The following is a 19,591-nucleotide window of genomic DNA, read 5'->3' as shown; positions in this document are numbered from 1 at the left end:
ATCCTTGTCATTATCTTGTACTTTTACCCAAATTGGGACTTTCAGTAAATAAAATTATATGAAACTTTTAATTCATTAGGAATGTACATTTCTGAAGATTTGTAGAGTGTATTACCTATCAAATAGGTAACATACCATAGAAACATACCATACATACCATACCATACATACCATAGAAACTATGGTATGTTTCTATAAATTATGTTTTTTAAAAAAATTTACATTTTTTAAAGAGTATGAGGGTAAACTAACATTTTAACATTTAAAATTGCTGTTCATATATACTTATATGCATATTTATGTGTTAAGTTTCTCAAATCCAAAAGTTATATATATATATGTATATATATATAGGTTATGAGGTTGAGCTGTATGTTTTAAGCATAAGAGTAAACTGAGCTTTAATTTAATTGAACTATTTAATTTTGAAAATAAATTATCTAAAATTGTAAAACTGTTGTCTTTAAATGATTACTCAATTCTGGATAGAATTCAGCCTTTGTACAAGCTTGGTAGCTTACTGTTAATTAAATTTTACTACATTTTTAAGTTCAAAAGTTAACATCATTTGCTAATTCTAAATAATATTCTGGATAGATACTTGCTAGCGTAAAATTAATTTCTTCAAACACTAGAGTTCATACTGACATACTCAACACTAAACAATTGGACCCTTGAAATATTTTACCTTTTAAACACGCTAGAATATTTACGATTCAAATATAACAATTAAGGCTGATTTTAATTGCATTTCCATTTTATACATCAAGCATTATGTTTTTGAGCCTCCCAAATTTCTGATTATCTGATTTTGAAAAATTATTAAACAAACACTTAGAATCAATGGCATAATCATATTTTTTTCAGATTCATGTTGATAATAACTAATTTTGAATTCATGCAAGTATCTGAAATTGGCCAATGTAAACCAAGATGATGATGATGGGCCTTGATTAGATAGCCATCACTGCAATGCCATACTATTACTTCAATTTTGCCCTCTCTGCAACCTTCAAACCAAGACAACAGATCATTGTGCTTCAGTGTAGGCAGATTTCTTATTTGAAATGCTCCATGTGGTATAAGATGTAATGGATGCTGTTTGCTTCCTAACCCATATGGGTTTCCATAAATATTTGTTCCTATAAGCTCCCATGTTTGTTCTAAAAGATCTGATAAAGGCACTGCACTAATTTCCAAAAGTCCAAGATCCTTAGGATGATGCTTCAGTACCAGAGCAGTTTCAAATTCATAATTAACTACAGAGGAATGCCAGCTGTACTGTTTGCTGTTTTTCTCCACTGGTACCCATCCAGGAATGTGTCCATTTTTATCAGGAACCAGATTCCCATTTAGCTGTTCTATTTCCTTAGCTGATATCCGGCACTCTGGAACAGGTTTGAAGTCCTCCTAAATATTCCAAAAAATTCTTTTGAATTTTCTTGTGAATGTAGAAATTTCTTAAATCTTGTCTCAGCTTGCTTGTTGGGTTTTCTATCTAGCCAAGCCCAAAGGTATGGCTGACCTTTGTAGTTAGTAACATAACATATTTCATCCACTTTTTCTGTTGGAATTGCACTGTATATATCTGTGAGTAATGCCTTGTGATTTATAGTTTCAGTTGCCAAAACTTTAAATGGCTGATGCTGTCTTTTGGTGGAGGGCTCTTCTTTCACCTCCGTCACAAACACACATGGCATATTCCACTGCACGGAGCCCAGGCGCCTCGTGGTAGATCCAACAGGCAGTGCAAGTGGAGAGCACGCTTCTGTACGCCGCAGCCAGGGTCAGATGCCCGCAGTCAGCCATGGACCGCGGGGGTACCGCCACACACACAGCGCCCAGGACCCGCAGCAGGACCTCACCAGTTGATTTTTGGCAAGGCTGCCAAGTCCATGTGATAGAGAAAGAATAGTCTCTTCAATAAACGGTGCTGGGAAAACTGGATTTCTATTTGCAAAGAACTATGGTTGTCCCCAATCACACACCATATACAAAAATCAACTCAAAATGGACCATAGATTTAAACATAAGAATCAAAACTGTAAATCCCCTAAAACAAAATGTAGGGAAACATCTCTGGGACCTTGTGTTATCCAATGGTTTCTTTAACTTTATGCACAAAGCAAAAGCAGCAAAAGAAAATATAAATAAGGAGGAATTGGAAAATTTAACTATAAAACCAAGATAATCGAAATTATTCAGTCTCAACAGCAGAAAGAAAAATGAATGGAAAAAAGTAAGTATAGCCTATTGGTCCTGTGAGAAATATGAAGTGTACCAACATAGACATTATTGGAGTCCTAGAAGGAGAAGAGAAAAGAAAAGGAAGGTGAAAAAAAGAATAGTTAAGAAAAATGGCTGAAAATGTACCCAAATTGTTGAAAGAGATGGATATGCACACAAAAAAAGGAGTCCATCAACTGCCATGCAGGATAAACCCAAACAGACTTACACTAAGTTATATTATCTTCAAAATGTTGAATGCCAAAGATAGAGAATTCTGAAAATAGTCAGAAAGGAGACTCATCATCTAAAATGATCCTCAATAAGATCAAGTGCTGATTTGTTATTAGAAGTCATGGAGACAAGAAGACTATGCCATGACGTATATAAAATACTGAAAAAGAAATTGCCAGCCAACAATACTATATCTGGAAAAACTGTTTCAAAAATGAAGGCGCACCTAATACTGTTCCAGACAAACAAAATCTGTGGGAGTTCTTCAACACTAGATTTGACTTACAAGAAATGCTAATAGGAGTACAGCAGGTTGAATGGAAAGAACACTAGACACAAGCTTGGAGCCTTGAAAAGATATAAAGATCTCTGGCAAATCAAAGTACATGCATAAATACAAGCACCAGTATTGTTGAATTATCAGTATGTAACCTTACATTTATTTCTTATAAAATCTACAATATAAATGCATAAGAAATAATCATAGTTCTATGTTTTCAGGCACAGACACTACTAAAAGATAAGGTGCCTGCAGAGGGGCAAGACTGCAGTGCAGGGAAGTGTGGAATTTAGTTTGTCCTTTAGAGAAGCTAGTAAATAGCCAGAAACTGTCTGGAACAACTGTTTGGGGAACATCCATGACTGGAACACACTGTACAACAGTCTGGAACAAGTGAAAGGGCCGAGATCACACCGCAAAACTGGAAGGAAAGCCCCCAAATGCCAGAGGCTGGTGTCCCCTCCCTCACTGACAAGGCAGGCTCAATCTAAAACATTTTCCTGTGGGAAAAAAATCTCTTCTTGGAACAATTGAGGGCAATTCAGTCAAGCACCAATTGCTAAATTTGTTTGGCTGAATACAATCTCTAATAATAAATTGACAGCAAACAGGGAAGGAATCCTGAGGTTTCTCCTGTCAGTCAGGAGGTGGGGCTGATGGGAAAACAAAAATAAAAACCCAAGACTTCTGGAGTTGGTCCAGCTCAGAGTACTGGAAAAGGGCTGTACTCCAAGCCACAAAGACCAGGTAGCAATTCTGGCTCTTGATCAAAAACCTTGGTCTTTCAGAGACCAGCTCTGGAAATTGATTTTTAAAAAATATATTCTAAGTAGTTCATTAGAGAAAGCTTCAGGTATTTTCAATTGTCAGCCTGATACAGGCAAAGGCAAAGTTAAGATAAGCTTGAGAGACAAAGTAGCAATTCAAGTGAAACAGCTAATTCCCTAAAGGGTTTATCTTCTCCAGGAAAAGGGGGGCAGGACCCAGTTCAACTGGTGGCCCTCAATCAGAGAATTTAGACCTGGGGGCTAAGCCCTAAACCCACCTTCTATATCAGCTTAAATATCAACCATGCCCAAGCTACAAGGTCAGCTTGGAATTAAAGAACTGCATTGCTTTATGCAGATGAAAAGTTGTAGGGTGATAAATGTCCTGCTCAGAAGGATAGGAAAAGCACAGGGTCTAGAAAATTCACAGCAATCTCTGACCAACCTGCTGGGACTCATCCTCAGGGAAACCTAGTACTGGTTATAGCCTTCTCCTGAGACCTAGACCTGTCATGTCTGGGAAAATCTGGCTGCAGTTGATGATATCTGGGGAGGTCATCCTAAAAAGGGGGCAGAGGTCTATTTCTTCCGGGCAACAACCAGAAGAAAAGAACTGAAAAATTCTGAAGAGTTAAATAGAAACTATACTAAGAGGTGTAGAATAACTTGAGTGAACATAAAAAAACAAAAAGAAAACAAAGCCAATCAACAAAAAATTGGAGGTAAAAGAGTGAAAATGACCTCCAGAATAAACTTAGCAAGGAAATCAGACACTGAGAAATGGGCAAAAAGTGTGAATCTTACTAGGGAAAAAGAGGATATGACCCAGTCAAAGGAAGAAACTAACACTTCAAATGACATACACAAGATGAAACAACCAATTAATTTTCAAATAAACATGCAAAATTAAGTAAAAATATAAATTAGTTGAGGGAAGATATGACAAAGATATGAAGGATATAAAGAAGACATTGGCCAACCATAAAGAAGAACTCAAAAGCTTGTAAAAACAAATGGCAGAACTTATGGGAATGAAAGGCACAATAGAAGAGATGAAAAACACAATGGAGACTTAGAACAGCAGATTTGAAGAGGCAGAAAAAAAATGACTAGTGAACTAGAGGACAGAATATCTGAAATCCTACACACAAAAGAACAGCTAGGGGAAAGAATGGAAAAAATATGAGCAAGGTTTCAAGGAATTAGATGACAACATGAAGGGGATGAATATACATGTTATACATATCCTGGAAGGAAAAGAGAAGGGTAAAGGGGCAGAATGCACAATGAAGGAAATACCCACTGAAAAATTCCAAACTCTTATGAAACCCATAAAATTACAGACACAAGAAGCACAGCAAACCCCAAACAGAATACATCTGCATAGAACTACTCCAAAACACTTTACTAATCAAACTGTCAAATGTCAAAGACAAAGAGAGAATTATGAAAGCAGCCAGAGAAAAGCAATCCACTATATATATGAGGGAAGCTCAATGAGATTATGTACAATTTTCTCAGCAGAAACCATGGAAGAGAGAAGGTAGCGGTATCATATATTCAAGATTCTGAAACAGAAAAACTGCCAAACAAGAATTCAATACCCAGAAAAACTGTCCTTCAAAAATGAGGGAGAGTTTAAAATATTCTCAGACAAACAGACACTGAGAGAGTTTGTGACTAAGAGACTACCTCTATAAGAAATACAAAAGAGATCACTAAAGGCAGATTGAAAAAAGAATGACGAGAGAGACAAAATGGAAGAAGAAAGTTATACCATTTCAGTAATAACATGAAATGTTAATGGATTAAACTCCCCAATCAAAAGATATAGACTGGCAGAGTGGATTTAAAAGCAGGACCTATCTATATGCTGTCTACAAGAGACTAATTTAGAAGCATGGATGAAAACAGATGGAAAGTGAAAGGTTGGGAGAAGATATTTTACACAAACAATAACCATAAATGAGTGGAGGTAGCTATACTAATATCCAACAAATTAAACTTCAAATGGCAAGCAATTAAAAGAGACAAAAAAGGACTTGATGTATTAATAAATGGGACAATTCATCAGGAACACATAACAGTTATGCAATGAGCCAGAGTGCTCCAAAATACAAGAGGCACACACTGACAACACTGAAGGGAGAAGTAAACACCACTACAAGAATAGTTGGAGACTTCAATACACCACTCTCTTCAATGGATAGAACATCTAGACAGAAGATAAATGAAGAAATGGGGGTTTTGAATAGTACAATAAATGAACTAGGCCTAGCAGACATTTCAGAACATTGTAACCAACAACATTAAGATACATATTTTTCTCAAGTCCTTATGGACCATTCTCCAGCATAGCCCACATATTGGGTCACAAAGCTAGTCTCAATAAATTGAAAAAGATTGAAATTATACAAAACACTTTCTCAGTTCACAATTGAATGAAGATGGAAATCAAAAAGAGGTGGAAGGATGGAAAATTAACAAATATATGGAGGCCAAATAAGTCACTTTTAAATAACCAGTTAGGCAAAGAAGCAATTACAAGACAAATCAGTAAATATCTCGAGGTAAATGAAAAAGGAAACTCAACACATCAAAACTTCTGGGATGCAGAAAATGCAGTGCTGAGAGGAAAATTTATTACCCTAAATGCCTATATTAACAAAGAAGAAACAGCAAAAATCAAAGAATTAACTGTTCACTTAGAGAAAGAACAGCAAACTAACCCAAAAGAAAACAGAAAGAAGGAAATAACAAAGTTTAGAGCAGAAATAAATGAAATTGAGAATATGAAAACAATAGAAAGAATCAACTAAATCAGAAGCTGGTTCCAGGAGAAAATCAATAAAATTGATGAACCCTTAGCTATGCTGACAAAGAGAGAGAGAGAGGATGCAAATAAATAAAGTCAGAAATGGAGAGGGGACATAACTACTGACTCTGCAGAAATACTGGTATGCAAGGATGTAATGAACAACTAAATGCTAATGAACTAGAGAAAGTAGATGAAATGGACAACTTCCAAGAAAAACATTACAACTAAATAGTGACTCAAAAAGAGATAGACAACCTCCACAAACCAATCACAAGTGATTGAGTCAGTCATCAAAAAACTCCCAACATTGTGTTGGAGGTTCTAGCCAGAGCAATTAGACAAGAAAAAGAAATACAAGGCATCAAAATTGGAAAGGAAGAAGTAAAACTATCACTGTTTGCAGATGATATGATACTATACGTCGAAAACCCGGAAAAATCCACAACAAAACTACTAGAGCTAATAAATGAGTACAGCAAAGTAGCAGGTTACAAGATCAACATTCAAAAATCTGTAGCATTTCTATACACTAGTAATGAACAAGCTGAGGGGGAAATCAAGAAACAAATCCCATTTACAATTGCAACTAAAAGAATAAAATACCTAGGAATAAATTTAACTAAAGAGACAAAAAACCTATATAAAGAAAACTACAAAAAACTGTTAAAAGAAATCACAGAAGACCTAAATAGATGGAAGGGCATACCGTGTTCATGGATTGGAAGACTAAATATAGTTAAGATGTCAATCCTACCTAAATTGATTTACAGATTCAATGCAATACCAATCAAAATCCCAACAACTTATTTTTCAGAAATAGAAAAACCAATAAGCAAATTTATCTGGAAGGGCAGGGTGCCCCGAATTGCTAAAAACATCTTGAGGAAAAAAAACGAAGCTGGAAGTCTCACGCTGCCTGACTTTAAGGCATATTATGAAGCCACAGTGGTCAAAACAGCGTGGTATTGACATAAAGATAGATATATCAACCAATGGAATCGAATAGAGTGCTCAGATATTGACCCTCTCATCTATGGACATTTGATCTTTGATAAGGCAGTCAAGCCAACTCACCTGGGACAGAACAGTCTCTTCAATAAATGGTGCCTAGAGAACTGGATATCCATATGCAAAAGAATGAAAGAAGACCCATATCTCACACCCTATACAAAAGTTAACTCAAAATGGATCAAAGATCTAAACATTAGGTGTAAGACCATAAAACAGTTAGAGGAAAATGAAGGGAGATATCTTATGAAACTTACAATTGGAGGCGGTTTTATGGACCTTAAACCTAAAGCAAGAGCACTGAAGAAGGAAATAAATAAATGGGAGCTCCTCAAAATTAAACACTTTTTTTTTTCTGAATGTGGCTCACAGTGCCAGACCAGGATCCCAGGTTGCCCTGAGCTGTTACATCTTTTTTTTTTTTTATTAATTAACGGAAAAAAAAAAGAAATTAACCCAACATTTAGAGTGAAGCTGCATCTGAGCTATAGGTTTAGTTTGTTTGTTTGTTTGTTTTTGTTTGTTTGTTCATTTTTGTTTTTTTTGTTTTTTTGGGTTTTTTTTACTATTATTATTACTTTTATTTCTTTTCTCTATATTAACATTCTATATCTTTGTCTGGTGTGTCACTAGTTCTTCTAAACCAATGCAAATGTACTAAGAAACGATGATCATGCATCTATGTGATGATGTTAAGAATTACTGATTGCATATGTAGAATGGTATGATCCCTAAAAATTAAACACTTTTGTGCATCAAAAAACTTCATCAAGAAAGTAGAAAGACAGCCTACACAATGGGAGACAATATTTGGAAATGACATATCAGATAAAGGTCTATTATCCAGAATTTCTAAAGAGATTGTCCAACTCAACAACAAAAAGACAGCCAACCCAATTACAAAATGGGAAAAAGACTTGAACAGACACCTCTCAGAAGAGGAAATACAAATGGCCAAAAGGCACAGGAAGAGATGCTCAATGTCCCTGGCCATTAGAGAAATGCAAACCAAAACCACAATGAGATATCATCTCACACCCACCAGAATGGCCATTATCAACAAAGCAGAAAATGACAAGTGCTGGAGAGGATGCGGAGAAAGAGGCACACTTATCCACTGTTGGTGGGAATGTCAAATGGTGCAACCACTGTGGAAGGCAGTTTGGCAGTTCCTCAAAAAGCTGAATATAGAATTGCCGTACGACCCAGCAATACCATTGCTAGGTATCTGCCGGATGTAATTTCGGCCCCGTTCCTCTAGCTCTCTGCCTAGCAACATATTCAAGCTATTCCATTGGACCTTTCTGCTCTCAGCTCACCCAATCCCTCGCTGCCACCCCTTAGCCTCCTCACCAATCATGTAGCGCGCCTCCCCTGGCCCCCCCCATTTCCGCCACACCACTATATAAAGCTCTGTACTTCCTCTAATAAACGTTCTGGTGCGCACGCCTTGACAGCTCCTCCAGTTCCCGCGAGTCGTTCTTCGTCTCGCGCGCCCTCCAGACCTTCGAGCCCCCGGGACCGGTCGGTTACCGAGTTCCCCCGTCTCGCTGCGAGGAAGACCCCAGACGGGAGCTAGGGAAAGCTCCTGCAATTGGCGCCCGAACAGGGACCTCCCCGCCGCTCGTCTTCTCTTCAGCCCCGTACACCTCGTACTCCTCACTCGCAAGGTAAGGGCCCCCGCTGTATTGGCCCCAGCGCCGTATCAGCCCCGTTTTCTCTTTCTTGCTGCTCGCCACACTTAAGCCCGGCGACCGGCCCCAAATAGCAACCTAGCAGCCTTACCCTGTCTTCACCCCGTCTCTAAAACCACATGATCTACTCGCTACTATTAGCTTTTTCTATAGCCCTAGTTTGTGCCACGAAAACAAACGGTTTCCCCCCGGGCTTTTACCCACCTTAATAACTATCCGGTCTTGCCTCCAAGGGTCTCCGCCCCCAGCCCATACTTCCCCATGGGAGGCCCAATTTCAGCAGCCTTCCGGCACTCACGCCCCCCAAATTAACTAACCTCGAGGCCGAACAAGATGGCGAACTTCCGCCTTCTTCCCCGGGTAAACACAAGAACTGCCTCTACCCCTCCCTCCCGCCATCTAGCGAGCCACTTCCTCTTTCTTCTATAAACAAAGACAGGAAGTGCACTCCCCCTGCCCTCGCTGAAAAAAAAACGGCCAGCAGCCATTTTGCATGCTGCCCCGCCCTGTCCGCCATCTTATGATCCCACTGCCCCGCCCCATCCACCATCTTGTAATGGCACCACGCCCATTAACCCAGCCCCTTGGCCGTCCGCTATGCCAGCAGCGATCTCGGCCGACCCCTGGCACCCCCCCGGCAATTCTGCCTGCAATATAAGCCCCAAGCCCCTCTCTCACACTAACCCCTTCGTGCACGCGCTGCCTCCTCTCCAGCAGCCAGTTTCTTGTTTCCCCTTAAACATCCAGGCCACTCCCCAACGCCCTCTCCCATGGTACCCCTTTGATGCCAGTGAAGTCAAACGGCTTCGCAAAGCCGTAAAGGAGGACGGCCTCACCAGCCCGTACACCACCCACCTCATAGAAGAGCTATCCCAACAATTATATACCCCCTTTGACTGGCTCTCGCTGGCACGGGCCATTCTCACCCCCGGTCAATACATCAACTGGCGGGCTCACTTTCAATCAGAAATAGAAAAGCAAACTATCACCAACCAGGCCCCCGGGATTAATATCCCAACAGATGCCTACACCGGGACAGGCCCCTACACCCTCCCCGCGCAATACATGCATGCCCCAGCAGGCTTCTGGCTCCAGTTAAGGGAATTAGCTTTACGAGCCTTCCATACGTGCCCTGCTGCTAAGCCCAAAAAATTTACCAAACTCACTCAAAGTACAGAGGAGGATTTCGCCTCCTTCGTCTCTCGAGTCACTGACACCTGCGAGCAAAAAGTAACTGGCGAGCAAGCTCAAACGGCGCTTGCCAAAGAGCTCATTTTTGAAGGGGCAAACCCCCCTTGCACACAAGCACTCATTCCAGTAGAGGAGAAGGGGCTGCATGATTGGGTCCTAGCATGCAATAACATTGACTTCCAAACCTCCTCCTTAGCCCAGGCCATCGCCACCACCATGTCTCTCACCTCAGGTTGTTTTAAGTGTGGCAAAACCGGCCATTTTGCAAAAGAATGTCCAACTATAGACCGCCCCTTGCGCGGGCCCTTGCGCAAGCCTCCTACGCCCTGCCCTCGCTGTAATAAGGGCTATCACTGGGCCCGAGACTGCCGCTCGCCGGCCATACAGCAGCCTTTAAACTCCAGGAGGGGCATGCCTCAGCCCCGCCCCCAAGAGGCGCAGGCCCAAACCAAGCAGGGCCCCAAGCCATAATGTGGGCAGTTCCCATTACACCTCACAAACCCGCCCGCGTGCTTAAAATAAATCAGCAGTGGTATACAGGCACTATTGACTCTGGCGCTGAAATATCGTGCCTACCGGCGCGCCTAATGACTCAGTGAAAGGTGGAGGAGGGCCCCTCCGTCATCGGAGCCACGGGCTCCGCCCCCTCTCTACGCGCCGCTCGCCCCTTAACATGGGAAGATGATGAAGGCCGTTCAGGCACCTTTCGGCCCCTCTTCCTAACTACTATTAACCAAATCCTATGGGGCCGAGACATTCTATCAGCCGCGGGGGCAATAATTACCACTCAGCCCCCCCAATAATTTGCGCCACTGCTCGCTTAATACCTCCGGCACCCACTCCTCTTCAATGGGACACAGAGGAGCCCATCTGGGTGGAGCAGTGGCCTTTACCCTCCCATAAATTAGAAATACTTAAAACCCTCGTCTTAGAGCAGTTAGAAGCTGGTCACATTGAGCCTTCCACTAGCCCCTAATTAAAATTCAAATACAAAAGGAGAAGACTAACAGCCCTCGAGCACCCCCTAGCGACCTTGTCACAGCTACTCTCATACATCTAAATCTCCTCACGTTCGATCAAGAGGGCCTATCTCCCCTACATAAACACTGGGGACCCTCTCACAGGCCCACTCCAGCCCCGCTGGTTTGCTGGCACGACCCAGCCACCAATACGTGGCAAGGGCCCGCCCCTCTCCTTGCCCAGGGGCGCGGTTTTGCTTGTGTCTTTCCAGAGAATGGACCGCAGCCAATCTGGATCCCCAGAAGGAACATCCGTCCGGCCACGGCGACCAAGCAGATGCCACCGATGCAGAATGCGAGCCCTGAAGAAGAAGTTGGAGAAAATGCACCTTGAACAGCCCTCAAAAAAGAAAAATTCACAACCGTCACTGCCGTCATCGACCACCAGACGCCTGCGCCGTCGGGCAAGGTGCCTGGTTTGGCAAATGACGCAAGCAGTCCTTGAAGAAGACGACCCAGAAAATAGCCCTCGAGCTCAAAAAAAGGCAACTCCTCCACCTATATGACGGAGCTCGAGAGCGTTGCGGTAACCCCTCCCCTAGCTTAAAGCAAATTCTTCTAATAATGCTTACGCTTCTCCCCACAGCATCCGCAGCAGCACCCAGAGAACTTTGGGCAGCAGTGCAGAACCCCCCTGGAGTCCTTTTCATCACCCCCGATAGCCCCCTTTTTCCTCATTACAGCTTAACGACTGCTCACTCCGCCTCCCTTGTAACCCTTATCTTCTGCCCAGTCAAGCCCCACTTAATGTCTTTCTTTCTCCACCCCACTCAGCACTCCTTTTCATTCTCAAGGACGAGGACTCCCAGGTGGATATCTGCCCTCCTTCCTTCCCTAACTGTCTTTTTTTACAGGAAATTACCATTGTGGACTACGTCAAAAACAAAACGTGTAATTCCAAAACGTGTCGAACGTGTACTTATAAAACGTGTCCTTACTCCTGCTATTTAGCCTACACCTTTGATGCTACTTGGTGGTACCCGGAAAACCTCACGGCTAAACACCCATCACTGCCACACCACAATTTTGCCACGCGCAAGCACGCCGTTCCACCAACTAATCCCTGTCCTATACCCCACTGGACTAAAATGACCACTTTCGATTCCCTCCCACTTAGCCATTTCACCTGGTATCGCTGTCACTACCCTCTCCCCTATAATCAAAATCCTTCCTTCTCCCTCTATTCTCCATATGCTGCTAACGAATCAGATCTTGCAGTTTTCGGCTTACCCGCATTTGTTGACAACTACTTATGTGGCAAATATGCCTGCCTCGACCTCCGCCCCCTCTCCGGCGTCAAGCCGCTCAGATTAGGTACCGCCTATGCCACCCCTACTTGCGCCCGGAAAAACAGGCAACAACCGAGCGGCCCAATCTATAACCCCTTGCTTACATTTGCTACCAACATCTCCGCTGCAGTTCATCTCGCCCCGCCCTTCTTCTTCTATCTTTGCCCCAACATAATTCTCCTTCAAAACTGTGTTCTCGCTAACTTTTGGAACGTTTCCTATCCTTATGCGTTTATTGTGTTGCAGCCTCGTTTGATATGGATCCCCCTGAACGCCTCCACCTGGGTGGCCCCGCAACTCCCCTATCCTTTCAGAACCGAAGAGCTGTCCTCATTCTTCCACCACAAGCGAGACTTTGGGATTTCTGCCGCGATCGCTGCCGCTGTCGTCGCATCTCTAGCCGCTGCTACTACAGCTGCTGTCGCCCTCACCCGAACCTCCACCACTGCGGAAGTCATCAACAACCTCACTCGTACCGCTGCCAGTGCACTCGGCAATCAAGAAGACCTAAACCTTCTAATGCACCACTCCATCTTCAATCTACAGCAGCAGATGGACCTAATTGCCCAAGACATTGAAGCCCTCTATGACATAGCTTCTTCCACGTGTGATGGACGGTACCCCTTTTCCAGCCTCTGTGTTACCCCTGTCCTTGTTAATCACTCCCAACCCCACCTCACTTTGCGTGACTGGATCTTTACGGCTTATAATGAATCTTTCTGGAATCATACCCACCAACTCCAAGCTCACATACTTGCTCTAGAAAAAACAATTATCCCTAAAGTCTCTGCCTCCATTCTCTCTGACCTAATGAAACAGTTCTCTTCTTTCTTCAAACCCTCTAACCTCATCTTCTATGGAATCCTATTACTTGCCCTAATTGTCATTCTTATTATATTCAAATGCATATATAGACAACTCTCCCACCATAGACAACAAACTAAACTTCTTGCTCTAGCAGCTCTTGAACTTCAAAACCCCTTCGCAGACGCAGGCCATCGCCAACAGGCACAGGTATGGTTAGCGAGTGTTGCCCACCCTGAGGACTGATCACCCTCTGGGAGCGTGGCTCATGCATATGCTGGCTCATCCGCATGAGCCCCACGGGCGCCCGCGGGCCTCCTGCACCTGCAGCCAGCCTCGCCCCTCCCCTTTTCTTTTTTACTCTCTCTTCCTCTCCTATTAAACAAAAGGGAGGAATTGCCGGATGTAATTTCGGCCCCGTTCCTCTAGCTCTCTGCCTAGCAACATATTCAAGCTATTCCATTGGACCTTTCTGCTCTCGGCTCACCCAATCCCTCGCTGCCACCCCTTATCCTCCTCACCAATCACGCAGCGCGCCTCCCCTGGCCCCCCCCATTTCCGCCACACCACTATATAAAGCTCTGTACTTGCTCTAATAAACGTTCTGGTGCGCACGCCTTGCCAGCTCCTCCAGTTCCCGTGAGTCGTTCTTCGTCTCGCGCGCCCTCCAGACCTTCGAACCCCTGGGACCGGTCGGCTACTGAGTTCCCCCGTCTCGCTGCGAGGAAGACCCCAGGCGGGAGCTAGGGAAAGCTCCTGCAGGTATCTACTCAAAGGACTTAAGGGCAAAGACACAAACGGACATTTGCACACCAATGTTTATAGCAGCGTTATTTACAATTGCAAAGAGATGGAAACAGCCAAAATGTCCATCAACAGACGAGTGGCTAAACAAACTGTGGTATATACATACGATGGAATATTATGCAGCTTTAAGACAGAATAAACTTATGAAGCATGTAATAACATGGATGGACCTAGAGAGCATTATGCTGAGTGAGTCTAGCCAAAAACTAAAGGACAAATACTGTATGGTCCCACTGAAGTGAACCGACATTCGAGAATAAACTTGGAATATGTCATTGGTAACAGAGTCCAGCAGGAGTTAGAAACAGGGTAAGATAATGGGCAATTGGAGCTGAAGAGATACAGACTGTGCAACAGGACTAGATACAAAAACTCAAAAATGGACAGCACAATAATACCTAATTGTAAAGTAATCATGTTAAAACACTGAATGAAGCTGCATCTGAGCTATAGGGGTTTTTTTTGTCTGTTTGTTTGTCTTTTTTTTCTTTTTCCTTTTCTTTTTTTTTACTATTATTATTATTTTTATTTTTTTCTCTATATTAACATTCTATATCTTTTTCTGTTGTTTTGCTAGTTCTTTTCCTAAATCGATGCAAATGTACTAAGAAATGATGATCATGTATCTATGTGATAATGTTAAGACTTACTGATTGCATATGTAGAATGGAATGATTTTTAAAGGTTGGGTTAATTTCTTTTTTTTTCTTTAATTAATAATAAAAAAAACTCCCAGAAAGAAAACTCTAGGAGTATATGGCATCACATGTGTTTTCTACTAAGTATTCAAGAAAGAATTAGTACTAAACCTGCTTAAATGCTTCAAAAAATTGAAGAGAAAGGAAAGCTACCTAACTCATTCTATGAAACCATTACATTAATACCAAAGCAAGAAATAATACTACAAGAAAATTAAAGACCAATCTTTTTTGACTTTCAATAAAAGGGGATTTATTTAGTTGATATATAGTTCTTCAGAGGAAAGGCAGCTACCTTTTAACTGAGGTTCTTTCTTATGTAGGAAGGCACAGGGCAATCTCTGCTGGCCTTCTCTCTAGGCCTCTGGGTTCTAACATCTTTCCCCAGGGTGATTCCTTTCTTCATCTCCAAAGGCCTGGGCTGAGCTGTGAGTGCTGAGATGAGGTATGCTGAGCTGTTTGACTGTGCTATGTTGAGTCTCTTATTTAAGCACCAGCCAATTAAATCAGACATCATTCATTGCAGCAGGCACACCTCCTAGCTGATTGCAGATGTAATCAACAACAAATGAGGTTCACATGTGTTCTAGTTTGCTAGCTGCTGAAATGCAATATACCAGAAACGGAATGGCTTTTAAAAGGGAGAATTTAATGAGTTGCTGGTTTACAGTTCTAAGGCCGAGAAAATGTCCCAATTAAAACAAGTCTATAGAAATGTCCAATCTAAGGCATCTGGGGAAAGATACCTTGGATCAAGAAGGCCAATGAAGTTCAGGGTCTCTCTCTCAAGTGAGAAGGCACATGGCAAACACAGTCACGGCTTCTCTCTCAGCTGGAAGGCACATGGCAAACATGGCATCATCATCTGCTAGTTTTCTCTCCTGGCTTCTGGTTTCATGAAGCTCCCCGGGAGGCATTTTCCTTCTTCATCTTCAAAGGTTGCTGGCTCATGGACTCTCTGCATCTAATGGCTACATCGTTCTGCTCTCTCTGAATCTCTCATTCCTCAAAATATTTCCTGTTTTATAGGACTCCAATAAACCTATCAGGACCAACCCAAGTGTGTGGAGACATGTTGTCCCTTAATCCAGTTTAACAACCACTCTTATCACATCATCCAGGGATATGATCTGATTATAGTTTCAAACATACAGTATTGAATAGAGATTATTCTACCTTTATGAAATGGGATTTATATTAAAACATGGCTTTTCTTAGGGGGCATACTTCCTTTCAAACCAGCACATTCCACCCTTTGGCCCCTAAAAAAGACATGTTTTTCCCATATACAAAATACATTAATTTCATAACAGTATCAGAAATCCTTAAACCTTTCAGTAGCAATATAATGAAGTACAAAATTAGAGACAGTATAAAATCTCATCAAGTCAGTTACAGGCATGGTCTGTCCTAAGGCAAAATTCTCTCCATTTGCTCTGGACCTTTGAAAACTCATAACAAGTTATTTGCTGCCAACATACAAAGGAGGAACATTCATAGGATACATATACACATTTCCATAGGGAGGAAGGAACACAGGGGTCACAGGACCCATACAGTTTTAAAAACCTGCAGGGCAAAGTCCATTAGATTTCAAAGTCTGAGAGTCATTTATCCTCAGGGCTTTAGAAAGTGGCAGCCCCACCCTTTCCAAATGCCTACGCCTGACTCTCTCTGAATGCAACCTTAGGGGATATTGGGGAGACCACTAGGCTCCACCTTCTCCAAGCATTGGGGCTGCACCCGGGCTCTCTGCCATCTCCGGGGCACACGCTCAACCTGTCCATGTAGTGGCAGCCAGGCTCTCCCCAAACCCAAAGAATGTTCTTCACCCTCTCCAAGGCCTGAGGTGGCATGACTCTTCCACTGCAATGAGGTGGAAGGCCCATTCTCTGCCTTTGGGGCAAACTCACCCTCTCCACGGGCTTGGGTGGGTCCACTCTCCTGGCCCGAGGCTTCCTGACTTCAGACCTCAGCCTCCATGGTTTTGCCTCTGAAGTTATTTTTCCTCCAATGTGTCCCTTCTCTGAACCCCTCAGTCCAGACTGGCAGCAGCTCTGTTTATACAGGTCCCACAGCACTCTCATTGGCTTTCTATGCAGTAGTGTTGGATCATGCCCATCAGACATAAGGAATTTCCACAAATCTTTCCTGGATAACAACATGTCCGATCCTGGCTTTCTCTGAAATGTTTGTTTCACATTTGGTTAAATCCACACACAGGGCACTATACTCTGGGGACCTAGAATTCTCTGTAGACCTAGAATTTTCCAGAACTTCAATTTCTTGTTTCTTTGTGCCCAAGAATTCAGTTCTCAGCTTATCTCTTGCCTCTTGCATTTCCACTATAAGCTGTGAAGAGAAACCAGGCTGCATTTTCCACATTTAACTTGGAGATCTCTTCTGCTAAATATCCAAGTTCATGGCTTTTAAAATCTGCCTTCCAGCCAATACCATTAGTCAACTTTGCCAGATTATCTGCTATTTTAAAACAAGGATCACCTTCCTTCCAGTTTGCCATAACACGTGCCTCATTTCTGTCTAAGGCCTCATCAGAGGTATCTTTAGAGTCCACATTCCTACCAACAGTCTCTCCAAAGCATTCTAGGCCTTCTCTATCAAGCTTTTCACAACTCTTCCAAAATCTTCCCCTTATCCATTTAAAAAGCCATTCCAACATGTTTGGTATCTGCAAACCACAGCAGCACACCACCCTCTGGTACCAAAATCTGTTCTAGTTTGCTAGCTGCCGGAATGCAATATAGCAGAAACAGAATGGCTTTTAAAAGGGAGAATTTAATGAGTTGCTGGTTTACAGTTCTAAGGCCGAGAAAATGTCCCAATTAAAACAAGTCTATAGAAATGTCCAATCTAAGGCATCCAGGGAAAGATACCTTGGTTCAAGAAGGCCGATGAAGTTCAGGGTCTCTCTCTCAAGTGAGAAGGCACATGGCAAACACAGTCACGGCTTCTCTCTCAGCTGGAAGGCACATGGCAAACCTGGCATCGTCATCTGCTAGTTTTCTCTCCTGGCTTCAGGTTTCATGAAGCTCCCCGGGAGGCATTTTCCTTCTTCATCTCCAAAGGTTGCTGGCTCGTGGACTCTCTGCATCTAATGGCTACATTGTTCTGCTCTCTGAATCTCCAAGACCAATCTTTTTAATGGATACAGATGCAAAAATCCTCAAAGAAATATTCACAAATTAAATCCAGCAACACATAAAAAATTATATAGCATAACCAAGTGGGATTTATTCCAGGTATGCAAAGCTGGTTCAACACAAAAAGTCAATTAATATAGTAACCATATAAATAAATCAAAGCAGGAGAAACACATGATCATCTCAGTTGATGCAGAAAAGGCATTTGACAAAATCATTATCCCTTCTTGATGAAAACATTTCAAAATTGAGGAATAAATGGGAACCTCGTCAGCATAATAAAGGCACTATATGAAAAATCCATGACTAACATCATACTCAATGGGGAAAAACAGAAAGCTTTCCCTCTGAGCTCAGGAATGAGGCAAGGGTGCCCTCTGTTACCATTGTAATTCGACATTGTATTGGATGTACTAGCTAGAGCAATTAGATAAGAAAATAATAAAAAGCATCCAAATTGGAAAGGAAGAAGTAAAATATTCACTGTTTGTGAATGACATGATACTGTATATTGAAAGTCATGAAAAATCTACAGCAAAGCTACCAGAGCTAATACATGAGTACAGCAAAGTGACAGGGTACAAGAACAATACCCAAACATCAATAGTGTTTCTATACACTAGTAATGAGTAATCTGAAGAGGAAATCAAGAAAAAAATTCCATTTACAATAGCAACCAAAAATATCAAATATTTAGGAATAAGTTTAACCAGAGGCATAAAAGACTCTTTTATGTACACATAAAACTACAAGAAATTGCTAAAAGAAATCAAATAAGACCTAAATAAATGGAAAGACATACCTGTTCTGGATTAGGAGACTAAACATAGTTAAGATGTCAGTTTTATGCAAATTGATTTACCGATTCAATGTAATACTAATGAAAATCCCAACAACTTACTTTGCAGAAATAAAAAAAAATCAAAACCAAGTATATTTGAAGGGCCTGGTACTCCAAATCGTTTAAAATATCTGGAGAAAGAGGAGTGAAGTTGGTGGTCTCACACTACCTGGCTTCAAATCACATTACAAAGCTACTGTGGTTAAAAAAAAAAAGTATTGTACTGGGATAAAGATAAATATACTGACCAATGGAATCAAATTGAGTGTTCAGAAATAGATGCTTTCATCTACAGACAATTGATCTTTGATAAGGTGGTCAAGCCAACTCAACTGGGACTGAGCAGCCATATCAATACATTGGGTTTGGAGAACTGAATATCCATATCTAAACAATGAAATGGGATCCAAATCTCACACCTTATAAAAGTTAACTCAAAATGGATCAAAGACCTAAGCATTAGTGCTAAGCACATAAAACTTTTAGAAGAAAATGTAGAGAAATATCTTATAGATCTTGTGATGGGAGCTGGTTCTGAAGACCTTACGCCAAAAGCATGAGTAATGAAAAAAGAAATAAACGGTCTCTCCTCAAAATTAAACACTTTTCTACATCAAATGACTTTTTCAGGAAAGTAAAAAGGCAGGAACACAATGGGGGACAATATTTGAAAAACCACATATCAGATAAGAGTTTACTATCCAGAATATATAAAGAGATCCTACAACCAAACATCATAAAAACAAACAACCCA

At 41.8% G+C, this 19,591-nt stretch overlaps 1 protein-coding gene and 1 pseudogene across 4 annotated transcripts in view; both read right to left on the bottom strand.

The window, feature by feature from the left end:
* Nucleotides 1–19,591, bottom strand: part of ZDHHC15 (zDHHC palmitoyltransferase 15) — a 279,992-nt gene that overhangs the window by 191,204 nt on the left and 69,197 nt on the right. The window lies entirely within an intron of this gene.
* LOC143670966 (RNA ligase 1 pseudogene) lies at nt 377–1,784 on the bottom strand (annotated as a pseudogene).

Source organism: Tamandua tetradactyla, chromosome X (genome assembly GCF_023851605.1).
Source record: "Tamandua tetradactyla isolate mTamTet1 chromosome X, mTamTet1.pri, whole genome shotgun sequence".
Taxonomy (NCBI): Eukaryota; Metazoa; Chordata; class Mammalia; order Pilosa; family Myrmecophagidae; genus Tamandua; species Tamandua tetradactyla.
Note: the sequence above shows the minus strand (reverse complement) of the source record. Positions and strands in the feature narration are given on the sequence as shown.